Genomic DNA, 15,137 nt, shown 5'->3' on the forward strand with positions numbered 1-15,137 from the left:
TCATCACTCACTCATCATTCCTGTCACTCATAAGCTTCAAATCCACAACTAAAAAGAATGATCCTTTTGAACTAGAGTTCGGCATAACACTCTCACATGAGTGAGAACTTGGTAAAGAAAATGAGTTTTTGAATCATGAAACTTATTTATTATGAATTTTTTGCTGGTAAAAATGCTTTACTGAGTCTTACATTTGGTGTAAATGTCAATGCTTACAAATGATCCCAGTTGTATTTGAAATAGAAAGCTGGGTGAGTCAAGGACTGGTGTATTGCCACTTGTGTCAATCATAAAAAGCATTCTAATTTGATTGGATGGCTATTTTTAGTATCATGTCAACTCAAAATGAGTCTATGGTGGCATGTGGTTCCTGAGTATTTGTCATGATACAGTGCAGATATAATACCCTGGATGAGAGAGGATGGACCTACTATGCCATGTGGAATGATTTCACCCAAGTGAAAGAAACTTAACCTGCGGAGATGGTCTCCCCCATCAATCCCACATCTTAATTATTGTTATACAGTATTTGACAGAATGGGTGCTGCTTCCCTGGTAACTGCCTCCATTATCAGTGCTTGAGATGTAACGATTGATCAGCCTAGTAACATTGCAAGTGTCCATCAATGACAAGTTAAGATATCAGCAGTTACCAACGGTAACCTCACTACAATATAGGGAGTATTAATAAGTGCAGAGTCCATATACGGATATTTTCTACGTGTATTATTAGGAACAATGGAGCAGTGCATGATGCCGTTTTTCTTCGTAGATATTGTAAGCTAAATAAACCTTTAACATATTTACAATAAATGATTGCTGTTCTTTACAGAATCAAGGAAAGTAACATAACTAGCCTTGGATCAAAGATATGATGGAAATAAAGTCTGTAAACTCTCAGAGGGCACGGATGGCCCATTCGTCTAAGGTGCCGCGATTCGCTGTGCAGAGTTGCATCCCTTGGGCACGCCAGAAACCTATGATTGTGGGTTCGAATCCTGGTTTGCCCCGATTATGTTTCTAGGTTTGTCAGCACTATATCCGTGCTCGTGGGTTTCACCGAAGTGGTAAATGTCTGAGACCTGCATCACTTCGGGCTTTCCTCTCACATTAAGCTAACACGCCGTGATATAACTGGAATACTGTTAAAACGGGCGTTAAACCAAACTCACTCACTCACTCACTATAAACCTCTTGTGTTAGCCTTCAAATCTTGCAGATCTTGCACAGCGACGGAAAATTTTTTTTGGCACATCAGTGATCAGATCTTAATTAGCCAAAAAGCTCCACCCTTGGTGTATGGTCTCCGATAAGCGTAATATAATGAAAAATACAAGGAATATTGTTAATCGCTTGCTTTTCCATTTGTTTTTATGCAAAATATACCTTACTTGAAGAGACTTGTGGGCATCCTTTCAGGAAACCTCCATACATTTGTCTGGCAAAAATCAGGGCACTACAATCTTCTAAATCTGGAACTTGGTTAGACTATTGTCATTGTGTGGCAAGGTTGTTGAACACTAGAAGTACTTATCAAAATATTACATGACTGTACATATGTTTCAATAGTTACGGAATTGTGTTGCAAGAGTGGAAACAGACTCCTTTCTGAATTGCTTCCATGGTTATCAGATTTTTGGAACCCTGTTCCGACAGGTCTTGTTTTTGATAAATATCAGTTGCTTCATGATTCAGAACACTTGAGTTTGTTTGATACCATATTCACCATAATAAGCACCCTTTTTATTAAAACCATGCACAATTTAATTTTGTTTTCAATGTTTCTATAATATTGTTTGATACTCCTACACTGGTGTGTTTTCTGTACAATCTGTAAAATACACAAAATACAGACTGCCATGTAAATTTAGAGATTAGGGGTTATTTATGAAGATTACTTACAGACTAATGTAAAAGTTGGTCAGGGTCACTTAATGGTATGGGGTGCTTAGTATGGCCAATATGGTAATATGTTTTGAGAAAGTTTTCTGTATTGAGTTTGTGTAGAAAAACCATGATCAGAATGATACCGGTAATATTTTTTCACATTGTTGGTACCAAATAATAATTCAGAGTCCTCTTCAGGCTTGATCAACAGCCTGGACCTGTAAATTTGTTGTTTGTGGTACACCTAATTTAGTAAGTTCAGTAAAGTACGGTTATAACGAACTCAAATTTTAGTTCGTTGTAAGCATATATACAGCATAACTACAGCAAATAGTCGGGACCAAAAAAGTAAGTTCGTTATATCCATCAGTTCGTTGTAAGCGTGTTCGTTATAACCGTAGATTACTGTATATGATCTTTGCATTTTGTCAGCTTTTTTTTTTATTTTGAAATTTTTTTAAAACTTTTTCTATTTCCTGGAACAAGGGAGTGTTAAGTTCAATGCTTGTTGTCACCGAAGAAAGTGACACAATATTTGTTTTTGTTATTTCCTTGTCCTGTTTTAAAATACGACATACGTAGGGAGACATGTGACAATGTATTTATTATTTGTTATGTAAAAGTTCATAAGAGGAAATACAATTTCAAATTGTTGTCAATGTCTAATACAGTTTTGGACTTTACTGATCATGCTGATTATAACAGTGTCATGAACACCCAAGATTGTTAGTAGACAATGTGTTTTATTTCTGTCAACCTTTTAAGGTCTATCTTGTGCTTGCACAATCATCAGGTGAATTGCAACATAGCAGAACAATGGCCAAAGAGTTCAATATGGTGTACGATCATTTGTATTTCATGCAGTTCACAGGTATGAAGAAATAATTTTCATTGTAAAATGGAAGTCGTAATCTGGTAAAAAAAGATGTTTCGTGGGTTCCACCCCACTAGGCCTTCAGGGGGGCATGGGTGGCCCAGTCGTCAAAGGCACCGCGATTTGCTGTGCAGAGTTGCGTCCCTTGGGCACGCCAGAAACCTATGATTGTGGGTTCAGATCCCAGTTCGCCCCGATTATGTTTCTAGGTTTGTCCGCACCATACCTGTGCTCGTGGGTTTCACTGAAGTGGTAAACGTCTAAGACCTGTGTCACTTCGGGCTTTCCTCTCACATTAAGCTGACACACCGCGATATAACTGAAATACTGTTCAAAGCGGCGTTAAACCCAACTCACTCACTCACTCACTCACTAGGCCTTCAGGAACTTATTAGTAGTCCAGTCGTCTAAGGCGCCTCAATTCGCTGTGCAGAGTTGTGTCCCTTGGGCACGTCAGAAACCTATGATTGTGGGTTTGAATCCAGGTTCGCCCAAATTATGTTTCTAGGTTTGTCAGCACCGTGCTCGTGCTCATGGATTTCCCCGATGTGGTAAACGTCTGAGACCTGCATCACTTCGAGCTTTCCTCGCACATTAAGCTGACACGCCGTGATATAACTGGAATAATGTTTAAGGCGGTGTTAAACCCCACCCACCCACTCACCCACTCACTCACTCACTCACTCACTCACTCACTCAAACAACAGGGGCCTAGTGGGATGGGGGCAAATGGAAATGATGCTGTGTAATGTGGTATGAAGCATGGTCACTTTGGTTGCATATGAATACTCTCTTTGTAGATGTACAATTTTGACAGTACCCCAGCTGTGATATTTGATATGTTGACATGACTGTTGTATTCATTGTGTATTGAGTGTGATTACTATTTATGTGAACAACTTGGTTTTTATGGAGTTCTCTGTGCATTCTGTTAAGTTGTAGATGAAACAAATGACATCATCCTTTGGCACCTGTACAAATGGAGTGGCGTCATGGGTGTCTCATGGGAAGTCTTGAAGAATCAGTTCATTTGAAATCCCTGGCAAAGAACACTCAGAAACGCCAGCATCTGGAAATGTTATTTTTGTTTTCTAACTGAAACATTGTCATCATGGCAACAATACAAAAATGTAGTTTTGATTTCTCAGTGATTGCTTGTCTCAGAAGCAAAGTGGAATATGAGATTATTGGTTATTAGAGGTGAAACAATACATCAGTGCACTTTGAGTTTTCATGTGTAGCAGTAGCGAGCACTAATATCTGATTTTAATAAGACTGGCTTAATGTAAACAAAAATATTTTTGAACATTTTTATAAGGCAATAAAACAAACATGGTGAGTGACAGCGAAATCCTGAAAAATGCTGCACTAAAACATACAGTGCACAGCACAATATTTAGACTATGTAATGCATTTTTTCATGTCAATTCTCACTCACTCCTTAACTTTGACATCATGTAGCCTGTGAAGCAACATCTTCCCCAAGCAAGGGAGTTAACTGACTATAAAAATCAAGTTTCCACCCTTGCCGAACTAGGCTGGTATTAGGGAGTTACATTTTGGCTGGACTAACGAGTCTATGCATAGTCCTATCAAAATCGCGCAACAAAATCGAAATCCGGTTTGTAAACTGTTGTGCCGATTGTGGTCGATTGCAGCATTTGCAAAGCATGTGCAGTGCCAACTCGTTGTCAACAGATATTTTCCAAACCATTTCATGTTCTTAATCAAGGTGCCCGCGTGATTTGATGCACTTCGCGATGTAAGACCCTTTTTATCACAACATAGATCTTGATTATTGATCAGATCGTCTTGACTGGGCGCCACCATTTTGTTTGAAACAAATGCAAGTGATGGAATCTGATTGGTCCATAAGAGAGGCTTAGAAGGGACATAACTTGTAATAACCACTGATGGCGCTACGATTGAGCCCAGGAATTCCAGCCAAGTTCGGCAAGGGTGGAAACTGGACTTTTAAAGTCAGTTAACTCTCTTGCCTAGGGAAGATGGTGAAGCAATGGCTTTTTGCACTTCTTTTCTTTAAGGGCAAGGGATAACAGCTAATGAAGTACACTCGTACTGGCAATGTTAAGGGCATGCTTATAAAAAAATAAATAAAAAAAACGTTGGGCGTTTCAAATACAAATAATGATACCCGTCCATTTTTACCATGGTATACTCTGTATTACTAACAAGTGGGACATGTTATCTGTTTATTAAAATCCATTTATGTTATATTTACATACTTTTCTTAAAAATCATCAATGTTTCTGGGGTATATTACATGTATTGCAGTAGAGTATGGCACAGGATTTGTATCAGCTCATATTCAGGTATTTCACTCAAAAGAAGTTAAGGAACACCCACAATTGGGGGGCTGTGTGTTGCAATACCCACAGCAATAAAAGATTAACTACAGTCATATGTAACAAATTGTGTGTACTTTGACTTTTGTTTAGTAGGAGATATTAGTTTGTATGGCGATAAAATCCTTATTTCTGTTGATTCAAGCACCATTGTTTTTTTTAATGTTTTTTTTAAATGTTTTTTTTAATGTTTTTTTTTTATTTGAACAACATATATGTATATATAGGAACTCAACATGTTTCCAGTCTGGCACCATTTCACGTGTTTCAAATACAAACACATCTTTATTGTCAGACAGAATATACATCCACAAATATGTTTGTGCAATACTTGTTTATGCCATCAGTTTGCAATATATCCGTATTACTGAGCCCTTGAATGAATGTAGTCATAACTCACCTGTTAATCATGTTGCAAGCAGTTGACCAATCAGTGTGTCCGAGGTGGGATGTATATACCCTGAGCTATGACTGTCAAAACTGTCCTTTGAATTGTAGTGGTTTGCCTATACCCTGCTTGGCATTTCGGAAAGGGTCGATTATGTTGATGATTAAGTTATACATATTCATTGCATACTTCTGCTGGGCTTGTATCCAAGATTCACGCTAATTAAAGTTATGATTATGGGTTTGAATCCCAGATTTGACCCAATTTCTTGGTTTGTCAGCACCATACCTGACTCGTGAATTTTACCAAAGTGTCTAAGACATGCGGCCGGTTGGGAGGCTTGTGGTTAAAGAGTTTGCCCATAACCCCCAAAGACCCGGGTTTGATTCCCCACATGGGTACAATGTGTGAAGCCAATTTCTGGTGTCCCCCCGTGATATTGCAGGAATATTGCTAAAAGTGGCATAAACCAAACTCACTCACTCTAAGACATGCATATAAGTTAAGTACTCTTTAAGATGATGTTAAACCATACTCACTCACTCTGAGACTCGCATATCACTGCAGGACTGTTCAAGAGGATGTTAAACCATACTCACTCACTCCAAGACATGCATATAACTGAAGTCCTCTTTAAGATGATGTTAAACCATATTCACTCACTCACTCCACAAATATAAGTTGAGGCCATCTGATTCTTTCATATTTTTGTTTCGTTTCTTGTTTAACGCCACACTCAGCAATATTCCACACTAAGACTTGTATGTATATAACTGATGTATTGTTTAAGAGGATGTTAAACCATACTCACTCACTTACTCACTCACTCCAAGACATGCATATAACTGAATTACTGTTTAAGAGGATGTTAAACCATACTCACTCACTCACTCACTCCAAGACATGCATATAACTGAAGTCCTCTTTAAGAGGATGTTAAACCATACTCACTCACTCACTCACTCACTCCCAAGACATGCATATAACTGAAGTCCTCTTTAAGATGATGTTAAACAATATTCACTCCAAGACATACATATTACTGCAGGACTGTTCGAGAGGATGTTAAACCATACTCACTCACTCCAAGACATGCATATAAGTGGAGTACTCTTTAAGATGATGTTAAACCATACACACTCACTCTGAGACATGCATATCACTGCAGGACTGTTCAAGAGGATGTTAAACCATACTCACTCACTCACTCACTCTAAGACATGTATGTATATAACTGATGTATTGTTTAAGATGATGTTAAACCATACTCACTCACTCACTCCAAGACATGCATATAACTGAATTACTGTTTAAGAGGATGTTAAACCATACTCACTCACTCACTCCAAGACATGCATATAACTGAATTACTGTTTAAGAGGATGTTAAACCATACTCACTCACTCACTCCAAGACATGCATATAACTGAAGTCCTCTTTAAGATGATGTTAAACCATACTCACTCACTCACTCTGGAACATGCATATCACTGCAGGACTGTTTAAGATGATGTTAAATCATATTCACTCACTCACTCTAAGACATGTTATAAAATATAAGTTGAGGCCATCTGATTCTTTCATATTTTGGTTTTGTTTCATGTTTAACGCCACACTCAGCAATATTCCAGCTATATGACGGCGGTCTGTAAATAATCGAGTCTTGACCAGACAATCCAGTGATTGACATCATGAGCATCGATCCACGCAATTGGGATATGATGACATGCTTCAACCAAGTCAGCGAGCCTGACCACCTCATCCCGTTAGTCACCTCTTATGAGAAGCATAGTCGCCTTTTACAGCAAGTATGGGTTGCTGAAGACCTGTTTTACCCCGGATCTTCACGGGTCTCTTTCATATTACTATAGTTTATAATAATCTGTCATAGCATGACAGATGAACTATTGTACTAGGAAAGAATCAGGTGGTCCTTAACTTTTTTGAGTAGTATAGAACACATGATAGGTATCCATTATACAAAGATACCTGTGATCAAGTTGCTATTAATTGATCATCACAAATTGAAACTTTTATTTGTTAGTCTCAATTTCCTTTTTGTCAAAATGTTTCAAATATGATTTAAAAAAAAGTTATGAATAAAACAAACCAGGATCATAAAAATATTGTAGTTGCATGTTTTTGTCAGTTGTGTATGGGCAAACAAACAATGTGTTCTTTGTACCAGCTAGTGATCAGTCAGTAATCTGTATACATGTTTGTTTACATAAAATGCTTAATGGTACAAATTGAACTGAGTAAAACTAATTCATTAACAATAACCCCTGAAGCATCAACAATAACCTGTGTATGATATTAATAGTGAATGATGTGCTGGATGCATTGGATAGAATAAAACATTTCGACCTGAATTTGAGTACAGTGTTTAACAGTGTTCAGACAACCCACAGTTTCTGAGTCTGGGTTAAGCAGATTCTTGTGTTGCCAATGAGCGAGGGGTACATTGACGGCTTATTCTCGCTTGTCTATATACTGATGAACAGAACTGACTCTGATTAATGTAATCAATAATCGTTGTTATCCACATGTCGCGTTAATCCCTTGTAACAACAACCACATCTTCAAAGGCATGACAAGGGGCACGGGTAGCCCAGTCGTCTTATTCGCTGTGCAGAATTGGGTATGCCGGAATCCTATGATTATAGGTTCGAATCCCGGTCCCCGATTATGTTTCTAGGTTTGTCAGCACGATACCAAACTGGTTTGGGTTTCACCAAACTGGTAAACGTCTGAGACCTGCATAACTTCTGCCTTTCCACAATAAATTGACAGGCCGTGATATAACTTGAATATTGTTAAAAGCAGTGTTGATCTAACTCACTCCCGAGTCAAGGGAGTTACCTCACTATAAAAGTCCAGTTTCCTCCATTGTCCGTCTTGGCTGGAATTATGGAGTTGCTTGCTGGACTAACGAGTCTATACATAGTCCAATCAAAATCGCTTAACAAAATCTTCATCCAGCGACAACATGGCGACTACTGAGCAGATTTTGGTTAGTTGATTGATTTGCAGAACATATGTACCGTCAACTGGGCGTCAACAGATATTTACCCAAGCTTTTCATGTTTGACATCAAGATATTGATTTGATGCACTTTGTGAGGTAAGACTCGTTTGATTACAATAAAGATCATGATTATTGATCAGATCTTCTTAACAGTGCCGCCATTTTGCACCAGGCAAATGATAGGTGGAATCTGATTGGTCAATAGGACTGACAGAAGGGACATAACTTGTAATAACCACTGGTAAACCTACGATGGAGCTCAGACATTCCAGCCTAGTTTTGCAAGGATGGGAACTGGACTTTTACAGCCAGTTAACTCCCTTGCCTCGGAAAGATGGACGCACACCTACCACCTACGACATCCCACCTGTACCTGTAGGAAGACACCATATCCCAGTGGGGAATCCGGGTTAGAATAGGTCTCCAGCACCCTATGCTTGTGAGTCAACTGCCACGTGGGCATTCCAGGTTAGAATAGGTCCCCAGCACCCGATGCTTGTGAGCAACTGCCTCGTGGGGATTCCAGGTTAGAATAGGTCCCTAGCACCCGATGCTTGTGAGCAACTGCCACGTGGGGATTCCAGGTTAGAATAGGTCCCCAGCACCCAATGCTTGTGAGTCAACTGGAGAATAGGTCCCCAGCATCCAATGCTTGTAAGTCAACTGCCACGTGGGGAATCCAGGTTAGACTAGGTCCCCAGCACCCAATGCTTGTGAGCAACTGCCACGTGGGGATTCCAGGTTAGAATAGGTCCCCAGCACCCAATGCTTGTGAGTCAACTGGAGAATAGGTCCCCAGCATCCAATGCTTGTAAGTCAACTGCCACGTGGGGAATCCAGGTTAGACTAGGTCCCCAGCACCAACGCTTGTACTTCAACTGCCACGTGGGGATTCCGGGTTAGAATAGGTCCCCAACACCCAATGCTTGTGAGTCAACTGCCATGTGGGGAATACGTGTTAAAATAGGTCCCAAGTGCCCAATGCTTGTAAGTCAACAGCCACGTGGGGAATCCGGGTTAGAATAGGTCCCCAGCACCCAATGCTTGTGAGTCAACTGCCACGTGGTGATTCCAGGTTAGAATAGGTCCCCAACACCAATGCTTGTAAGTCAACAGCCACTTTGGGAATCCGGGTTAGAATAGGTCCCAAGTGCCAAATGCCTGTAAGTCAACAGCCACGTGGGGAATCCAGGTTAGAATAGGTCCCCACAGCGTATGCATATAAAAAGTGACTGAAAGGATTTGTTGGTTAGGCTCGGTGACCTGGTTGATTGCGTGTCACTGTACCCAACGGTTTGGATTGTTACTCACAATATCAGTCACTTGATTGTCGGGTCCAAACTCGAATATATACAGACCAGGTCATCTAGCTGGGATATTGTAGAATGCGGGTGTTAAACAAACAAAATAAAACTAAACATACTTTTGGGAGCTGATATAAATGTTGATGTTGGACAAAAAACAATCTTAATTCTTCAAGTTTGGGGCTAAACAAGTGGACGTTGGTCATCATTTTAATTACTGGTTTGTCTGGTCCAGATTCTATAATCATAATGTCCAGGCAACGGTCATATCGCTGATCATAGGCTAAACCACAAAAAAACATATTCGAGGTGAACCTGAGTTCAAAACAAAACTATAAAAAAGGTGACTGATCACATATATTTAAATAATTAATAATTGCGTTGATATTGACCGTGTTGTTTTACATGTTGATCAAACTACACTACAAACTGTTCCAGACAGACCAATTTTTAAAAGTCTCACCATACATTACATTTCCCTTTCCATACCTATAGTACTGATCTCATGACCTCATAAACATTCGGTTAGAAGTGGTCTTCGGCAAATAAGAGGCCACTAACGGGATCAGGTGGTCAGGATCCGTGCCTTGGGTGATGAATGTCATGGTATATCACAATTGCTTAAGTCGATGCTCATGTCAATCACCGGACTGTCTGGTCCATTTACAGATCCCTGTCATATAGTTGGATTACTGTCTGAAACAAGAAGCTAACAAACATCTCTCAAGGGAAAGATTATTGTTTTAATAACAAGAACATGTATCATAATGTGTATGAATAACTTAAACTTGAGACAGTTAAAATGTGAAATTTTCAGTATGTTTAAATTTCAATTTTGAAAAATCTGGATTGGTTCATGTTGAGCCAATTTAAAAAAATCACTTCATTTTTTAATGAAACAGAGATTAGTTTCGTTTATTATGCAGGTAATAGTAAGTGAGTGAAAAAAAAAAGTAGCATCGGGAATATAATAATGATAAATACATTTAGATTGAATAAAAAGCTGTCAGCGATGGACAGTAGAATGACTAGAGTACCACAGTTTCGATTTTAAAACTAGTTGAAAACATTTAAAAGAATAAATTATGACTCAACAATACAACATAAAAATTGTCTATGGATCACCACCAACCAAAGTTAAGCCATCTTACTATGGACCTTGGGGACTTGGATACTTCTGCTACCTGCACGGTTCCCCAGCAGAACTTACACCGTCCCTTCAGCTGCTGGTGATGGTACGCAATTTAGCCATCAGTTAAAATAAACTGGCTTATCGTCCTCCTCTGTGACCAGCGAACACAGGTGGCCCAGTTGTGTACGGCCCGCAATTCGCTGTGATCCTGGGTTCTAACCATACTGAGAGTAAGAATTATTCGCCCAAGTTCACTGGCCAGGAGGGCTTGTAAACTAAAGATGTTTTATGTTATCCTAAATGTATTTTGTCTGTTTTGAGACCATTACGCTAAACATTGGCGAAACTGTTTGGCACTATACATTTGCCTGACGTTTGTGGTGGTTCTTAGACTTTCACGCGCATCGCTAATAATGCGTGTGCATGTATATCACAATCAAAGACCCAGTTTACTTTGCGTGGGTAAGGGAGTTCGGCGTTAAATAGCGCCTTAACTGACTTAATGATTCGCTGGAATAAATAAAGTCAATAAATGCGGCGTATAACTATACTCAATCAAACAATCCCCCCCATCCGTGCTCGGGGGTTTCACCAACGTGGTTACATGCTTCACTTTAGGCATTGCTCCAACATCAAGCTAACAGGTCATAACCATCTTCCCCGAGGCATTGTACCCATGTCGGGAATCGGCGTGACGAGCGATCGCTTTAACCACTAGGCTACCTGACCGCCCTTCGGGAAGGTGTGACATAAGTAATAAATACCGACTACGAGGTTTTGAGTGAGAAAGTAAGCCCTGTGCGAATGGCAATAAACACCAGAAAGAATAAGAAGGTGTCTGTCTACCTAATAGTGAAACAATGCAGTCTATCGCCGAATGAATTCGATGAAAGCGTGCGCGAGAAAGACCACGTGCAGCATGGGCACAATTGAAGTCATGACATGTTAGATTGAACACCCTTTCATCACCTGCCCCGGTGGCTCAGTGGGAAAAGAGTGGGTTACAAAACCAAACACCATATGTAAGGTTGCAGGTTCGATTCACGTAATGTCATTTTCATGTGAAACAACTTGCGACGTTTAACCAATCAACCTGTCAAAAGGACAGTTTATGAAATTCAAAGGTAAAACCTTGGTCTTACAATTCAATTAAAGCTGGAGCATTTCGTTCCGAACGCCCGGGGTTTCCTGGTCAATGAATACATTTGCATTTTAAGAACCTATGCTCACACAGTCGTGTTACGCTCACAAGGCTTATCTCCACTACTTCCATGAAGAGTTTCAGTCAGGGAAACTGATACAAGCTTAAAGTGTTGATTTCTAGATCATCCTGCTCTCGGTTCACAATAGAAATGTTTATCTTCCTGGTCCGACGCCATTTTGAGGTACGTGGTCGATTTGATATGTTGTCTGTTGTTCAGCGCCGCACTCAGCAATATTCCAGCTATATGTCGGCGTTCTGTAAATAATAGAGTCTGGACCAGAAAATCCAGTGATTGATATCATGAGCATCTCGATCTATGCAGTTTGGATGTAACGAGTCAGCCATGCCACGTCGAAGGCTTTGCTGAAGTCCAGAAATGCTGTGGCTAGGAATTGTCTATTTAATTGAGCTCTTTAAAATTTAAAAAAAAAATTGATTTGATCAGGTCTGATGTAGATAGCAGTTTCAAGGTGATGCATGAGCCTTTATGTTTTTATGGCTTCCATAGCTTTGCACATGTTTGAAGTGGGTGAGATCGGTCGATAAAAGTTTTTGGTAGGGCTACGTCTTTCCCTTGCTTTAGTAAGGAACCCGTGAAGAACAGGTCATCAGCAACCCATGCTTATCACAAGAGGAGACCAACGGGATCGGGTGGTCAGGCTCGCTGACTTGGTTGAGGCATGTCATCGTATCCCATTTGAGTGGATCGATGCTAATGTCAATCACTGGATTATCTGGTCCAGACTCGATAATTTACAGACCGCGCTCATATAGCTGGAATATTGCTGAGTGCGGCGTTAAACAACAAACAAACAAACACTGCAATCTCTGCTCAGATCCCAGCACATTCCGACCACTACAGGATACATAGACTGACATTTTGTCACAGAAATAATGGTCTGTTATTTAAAAATGTTTATCTACAAAATAAAAAACATAAATACAAATGGAGCCCTGATCAATGCTTAAGTTCAGGAGCTGAGCTGGGGAAATATAGATTTGCCAAATCATTCTAGACTCGGGTTCCTTTTTTAATTTATTCCCCAGGTTCTGGTAGAAAGTGGGGGAGAAAGTTTGGTTTTACGACGCTTTTAGCAATAACACGGCGGGAGTCACCAGAAATGGGCTTCAGAATTGTACCCATGTCGGGATTCGAACCCGAGTCTTTGACGCGACGAGCGAACGTTTTAACCACTAGGCTACCCGACCGGCCCTTGGAGACAGACTACATGATATATACATATAGTAAATGCGGAAAACGCAGCATGTCATATGGAAGAAGTGGGTCGAGGCGAGGGGGCAGTATTACATATATTTCATCTGTGCAGTAGCTGTTCCAAGCCGGAGCGCAGTTGTGGGAAACCCCAGTTCGCGGTTCGCTATCTTTCAATCATTTACCCGGTAGCGATCGTCATCTCATGTCTATGTTGTCACATTTCACTTTGCAACCTAGCAACGAATTACAGTTTTGAATAAAACCCCGTCATATTGACGTCATTGTCGAGACAAGTTTAGTGCCAACGTCATCCATTGACGCAATAGGGGCTCATGTTTGATCCCAGACAGGCGTTAAATATGTCCCAATAAACGTTATCACATGTAAAAGAAGGTGCTTACTGGATAATATATCACTTTAATTCAGTGTTAAGTTTTTCAAGGGCAGCTATGCATAATGCACTTAAAATATATAATACCAACATTTGAAACACATGCGTAGTTTAATACAATAATTCACCAATCTTTGAACTCTTAACATTTTTTTTCAAACATGATTAGCAAATCCGATTCTTTTTTACACATATATAGTGATTTAAAACAATGCATATTCTAAAACGTATTCTAATTTATTTATCACATTCGGAATTCAAGATTCTACATTTTATGAACAACAAAAATAATGTTTTAATAACAATATAATCTTCTTGTATATTACATATATTCGCTTCCATATCTTCAACATTACAGAAGACCCGTGGGGATCTGGGTTAGAAAGCAACCCATGCTTGTCATAAGAGGCGACTATGCTTGAAAGAGGCGACCGGGTGGTCACGCTCGCTGACTTGAATGATGCATGTCATCGTATCCTAATTACGTGGATTATCTGGTCCAGATTCGATTTCGTTTAGACCGCTGTCATATAGCTGGAATATTGCTGAGTGCGGCGTTAAACAAAAAAAACCCAACCCAAACAAACAACATATTATAACCAAACAAAAACCAAAAAACACATGGCGAAAAAAAACCAACCGTAAATATACTTAGTATGGTTTTAAACAAGCATACCAGACTGATACATAGTTTTTTGCCAAGATAATTCTTCATCTGCGGAAACGAGTTCATGCTGATTTTTTGCGTGTCCCGTAAATGCTTCAATAAACGCCCGGTATTTATTTTATTCGGAAGGTCCCGAGCCCCGGTGTTTATTCAAGTTCGGCGTGTAATTCTTTTCAGGAGGGATTTTTACACCCAAGCCCTGTGTTTTCGTACCTGAATCTGATATGATATGCGATGCTCCCTAGAGACATTAATTGTTAGGAAAAGAGAGCATGTTTGTAGACTAAAATACGACCCGATGTTTATTCAAAGATTTACGGTATGTTTGAGATTCGACCCACTCCACATTCATGAATATGCGAATACGGGTTTAACCGAACATATCAAACAAACAGTTGCATGATAAGGAAGAATAAGATGTATGAATTTACAGCTTATTTATAACATTTTATCCATACATCTGATCTCTACTTTGCGCCCAAACTTCAAACTGCCACTCAAATATTTGGCAGGAAAGACGGATATTTATCATTTCCCTCAATGTTATCACCAGAAGTAAAATGGCGTTATACACTGTGTGGTATGAGGGCGTGAAGACGTGATACACAGATATTACACTGGGACATACACTTGCTCAGCAAGGCTCAGCAAGGCTGTGATGGTTCAAGGCCATTGAACTGA

The sequence above is a fragment of the Haliotis cracherodii genome, unplaced genomic scaffold, assembly GCF_022045235.1.
Source record: "Haliotis cracherodii isolate W230 unplaced genomic scaffold, xgHalCrac1.p SCAF_3, whole genome shotgun sequence".
Classification (NCBI taxonomy): domain Eukaryota; kingdom Metazoa; phylum Mollusca; class Gastropoda; order Lepetellida; family Haliotidae; genus Haliotis; species Haliotis cracherodii.